The sequence below is a fragment of the Pogona vitticeps genome, chromosome 2 (assembly GCF_051106095.1).
Source record: "Pogona vitticeps strain Pit_001003342236 chromosome 2, PviZW2.1, whole genome shotgun sequence".
In the NCBI taxonomy this organism is placed as follows: Eukaryota; Metazoa; Chordata; class Lepidosauria; order Squamata; family Agamidae; genus Pogona; species Pogona vitticeps.
In genome coordinates, this window is record NC_135784.1 from 71,023,412 (window position 1) to 71,028,924 (window position 5,513).

Consider the following 5,513-nt stretch of genomic DNA (forward strand, 5'->3'; position numbering starts at 1 on the left):
TTAAGCAATAAAAGTGCTTCAGAAGTAGTTTTGGAGAATATACATCCTTGAATGGCTCATTAAATCAGTCAAGTTGTTTTTGCAAATGAAATATTTTGGCTCTGAAAGCTGAACTGCCAACCCAGCAATTATCCATAAATGTAAGCAATAAAGTGTGCAGTACAATATTCTTAACTCTTCAATAGAACTTAAATAAAAAATACTGGATGTCAACTCATTTCACACGGTACACTGGGAAAACTAGATGGACTGTTTATCCTTTGGCCTAGAGTCTCCCCTCCTGTACTGAAGGTCAAAGTCATCTGTCATCAGAAATGCTGCAGTGATTGTGCCTGCTGAGCTAATTACAATTCTATTTCAGAGCTTCCAGAGGATACCAAGAATGCCTAAAGTATTCCCATACTTCAGTTACGAATCAGAACATATTTTTACATTCCAGCCACATGATGGAGCCACAAGGCAAACTAATTTGTAACACATAGCCTTTCTTTAATGAGCCGGAATGCCCACAGTCTAAAACCACAAAATGAATACTGCAAAGTGGATGTAATGATCAAACCCAATCACTGACCATTGCATCATTTTCAATTATGGATTATTTCTTTTATTATAGATCAAAACATGTCACCACTCCTTTCGTTTCTGTATCACAGCCTATACAGTATGCCATTAGTATCATATTCACAGTATGCTGGATGTTCATAATATTTTAGCAGCAATGCCAAACATGGTGGTGTGGTTGTACTTTTTATTCCCAGAGCAGGGTGTCACTCCACACAGCCCATCCTCAGGAAAGGAAAGTGAGGCAGTGGCAACAATGGGGAATTGGCAGAAATCAGCACCTCCTTTGTTACTGGTCTTCTCTTTTTCATGTCAGTTGTGAGAACCATATCCAGTATTTAGAGGTCAGGCTTGACTGGTATAACACTTCCATATTGTCTCTGAGGTCTCTCAGCTGCAAGTTTCATATAATACTGCAGGGGTTAAAGTGTAGTTTTGCATCCAAAACTCTGCTGTTTGTCAGCATTTGACACCAACAGATTCTGACAGCTGGCTTGAAGTCGACTCAGGCTTCCATCCTTCTGAGGTTGGTAAATTGAGTACCTAGCTTGGGGGGGGGGAGGGGAATGTATACCATGTATAATGCAAAAATTCTAAACTGCCCAAAGAGTGCTTTAAGCACGAAGGCGTGGTATATAAGCAGCATGTTTTGCTCTTTTTTTTTTAACCAGATATTTTGGAGCATCACTAGTGGGTATCTCTGTGAGTTCTTGAATATATCACAATCTTGTGTCTATTTACTAGTGAAAATTCTTTACTAGATTGCAAGAAAAAAGGAGCCCACACATAAGCTACCAATGCACCTAGCTATGTACAAGACCATACAGACTTATTTAGGAAACTGCAGTCTACTCACAACTTCCTTGAAACCATCATCCTAGACACTATGGATATAGGAGTCCTCTACGCCAGCGTAGAGATAGACTATAGACCATCACGAATACCATTTGAAATAAGAACACAGCCCTCTGTCACTTTATGCTCTCACACGGCTACTTTACCTGTAACAGCACTATTTATCTCCAGGTTAACAGAGCTGCCATGGGTACTCATATGGCACCACAATATGCAAATATATTTCTGACTGACCTGGAGCAATACTTTCTTAACTGTTGTATCCAAAACTCCATTCCTCTGTTTGAGTTGACATTTTCATTTTCTAGACACACAGAAAAAGAAGCACTGGAATTTCATCATAACATCAACCTTAGCCTGGGTCAATCTACACAACAGGAGCACTTTCTGGACACTGTGAAGCTACAACAGGGACATCTTAGCAACATGCCATATCAACATGCTGTATCTCTCCTTTCCACCAAATTCCAGCTAATCTGTCTTGACTCTAAACAAGTGCTTGGCATCAGTAATGGGCTAAGAGCAAACAAATTGAAACTTAATCCAGACAAGACAGAGATGCTCCAGGTTAGTCGGAAGGTAGATGAGGGAATAAGGATACTATCTGTGCTGGATGGGGTTACACTCCCCCTGAAAACTCAGGTTCGCAGCTTGGGTGTACTCCTGGATTCATGGTTAAGCTTGGATGCCCAGGTCTCAGCGGTGGCCAGGAGTGCATTTTCACAGCTAAAGCTGGTGCACCTGTTCCTTGAGATGTCAGATCTGGGTACAGTGATACATGCCTTAGTTACATCCTGTTTGGATTACTGTAACGCTCTCTATGTGGGGCTGCCTTTGAAGATGGTTTGCAAACTTCAGCGGATGCCAAACTCTGCAGCCAGACTACTGACTGGGGCCAGCTACAGGGAGGATATAACACACCTGTTACAAGACGTGCACTGGCTACCACTCCATTTCTGGGCCCAATTCAAAGTGCTGGTCATTACCTATAAAACTCTATACAGCTTGAGTCCAAGCTACCTGAAGGACCGTATCTCCCTATATGCGCCTTCTCGGCGATTAAGATCAGCAGAGGAGACCCTCCTCTCGGTCCCATTGCCAGCACAAGCACAGCTGATGGAGAAACGGGAGAGGGGCTTCTCTGGGGCAGCTCCCAGGCTATGGAACACTCTCCCTCGGGAGATCAGGATGGCCCCTTCCCCTGTTATCCTTCCGGAAAAAGCTAAAGACCCATCTCTTCAGGCTGGCTTTTAACAATCATAACTGAATCCCTGAAACCCATTTTAGTAGATAATTTTAATCTTTTTTATGTTTTCATGTTTTAATCTTTTTATTGTGTTTTAAATCATATATTGTTTAATTTTTAAAATATTTAACTTATTGTATTTTAAATTGTGTGAATTTTAATGTTGTGAGCCGCTTTGACTCCCTTGTTGGGCGAAATGTGGCAAATAATAATAATAATAATAATAATAATAATAATAATAATAATAATAATAATAATAATAATAATAATAATAATAATAATAATAATAATAATAATATCATCAAAAACCCATCAACCAATCTACATACTAGGATGACTCCAGCTTCCATTCTGAGAACACCATAAAATCTATTGTCTACAGCCAAGCCCTTAGATATAACTGTATCTCTCAGACCTACAAGATAGGAACTTCAAACTAATTGATCTACAAAAGGCACTTCATGGACTACAATACCCATTCAATACGGTTAACGACAAATAATGTCTTTTCAGGAGTAAGCACTACCGAGTTGAATTGGACATATAGGTAGACAGCAGTCTTAGTGAGAAGCCAGGTGTTGTGGAAAATATCATTGGCACTGTAACTATGCGGCTACTAAGCATATTGCTTCATTAGCCATGCTCCATTAGCCAGGGCCATAAAAGTGATAATGAAAAAAAAAAAAACCTGTACGCACTATCTTTCTTGTATCCTTTCACAGCCAGTGTTGCTCCTGAAAATCTCAATATTCTTTATCATCAAATGCCTACACCAATACAGTTTCAGATACCACCAGAGTGTAGGTTGTACCTTTTGCAAAGGAAACATAATGTGTAGCTAATAGTAAGTCACTGCTAGAGTAGGTGCAGTAAATCAGTGGGGATTTGATGAGTAAAATACTCTATAAGTTCCATTGATTCAATGAGCGTACTCAAATTAATAGTAGGTTTCAGTCAATGTGCATAAAGGAAAATGGTTATTGTAGTTGACAGCTGTTAGAATTTGGCAATAAGGGTTAAATTAGTTTCATTCATTGATAGGTTTAATTATTGGTTTCATTCATAAAGGTCACTCCAGCACAGTTGTGAGAATAAAAGTAGTGGGATATCGCTCACATGAAAACTTCCTGATTCCATCAAACATACTTGAATCATATTAAGATTACAAATGGCCTTTTGTGAGGTACAATGAAGTAACAAGATTCTTCTTCTCAGAGTAAAAAGAGGTAAAATGGTCCTTCCAATGCAATAGTTTTGAAACTTAATAGAATGCAGACCATATCTCTTTTAGGCAGTTCAAGAAAAAAAAAAAGCCTTACAGCATGTTTTGAAAAGGAAAGGGGGAAAAATCTGGATCATTCTATACAATAAGACCAATCTCTTTAAAAGCATCATTCATGTGAATATTAAAAATCAACAATTTACGGGCTGGAACACTCTGTATAATCTGTATATCAAAATGAAAGCAATTTTCCTGTATACACTTTATTCACAAAAGCTGAATGAATCAGAAGTGCAGAATGGGGGAGGGGAAGTTACAGATAAACCGTTGAAGTAAGGAAAAACATTCAAGTCAGGATTGTTGCCTCCCACCCACACCTCATGCTACATTTCTGAAGCATTCAGGATATTTGACTAAATAACTTAAAGGAAAATTGCCTCAGAAACTTAAAAGTATTTGGCTGCAGTCCAAAGAAGTATTTACATATGTGGGGCAAAAGATAGTCATGAAGAAGAAGAAAAAAACATTTGATTTATATCACTTTCTCAGCACTACCATTCCCCTGGGTATGGCTATACTAAATAGAGAATAGCTTTCACTTTAATGAGGGAACGTGTGGGCCAAGACCAGAGAACAGAATGCCTGTCTCTAAGATGGAGAAGGAAGAGGAGGAGATGCAGAATCATATAAAAGGAGAAAGAGATATATAGGGATCCAGTCATAGCCCTGTTTCAGCCTCATTCTTATGCTTATGTTGACATTTAAAGCCCTTAAAGGTTTAGGACCTTGCTAGCTGTCTGAGTGCCTCTCCCTCAAAACATCTAACTATCCCACCCACACCTCTTATAATAGGATGCTTCATGTGGCCACCTCGAGAGAGGCCCAGAAAATCTGTCACTTGAAACTGAGCCTTCTCTGTGGTGGCCCCATTACTTTGGAATTCCCTTTCATCTGTGGTGTGATTGGGCCTATCCCGCCTTGGTTTGAGGAGTCAACTCAAGACCTGGCTGTTTTTACGAGGCTTTTATAGCCTTGCCCCAAATCAATTCCATGTTTTGATTAATTGTGTCCTGGATTCATGAACCTCTCTCTGCCGGCTGCCTATTATTCTTGTAATTTTATTGTCTTTTTAAAAGTTATTGTATTTTTAAGGATCATGCTGTGAATGATGTTTTATCTGTATTTTTATTGGTGTTTCTCTTATTATGTTACATTGATCTTGCACTGTTAGCCGCCCAGAGTAGTGGCGCTGTCATTAGTTAAGCAGGATAAATAAATAAATAAATAAATAAATAAATAAATAAATCCTGTATTCATAGGCTGGATTTCCACTCTTATGATTTATCATCACACTGGAAACCCTTTCCCATTCATTGGCCTGTGTCCAACAGTGTCACCCGTGCAAGAGGACGGTATTGTTGGTGCAGACACATCTACAAGAAGCTGCACATACAGTAGTGCAGGAGGCTATACAGGCAGTGGCCACACAAGTGCTTGAAGAATCTGCCGTGCAACCTTTTGGTCAATAGTATAATTAGCACAACTTTGTTGGTGGGGATTTTCATCCTGTGAGTACTATGTTGACTTACAGCATAACTTTTGCTTACAACCTCCTGAATTGTTGCAAGG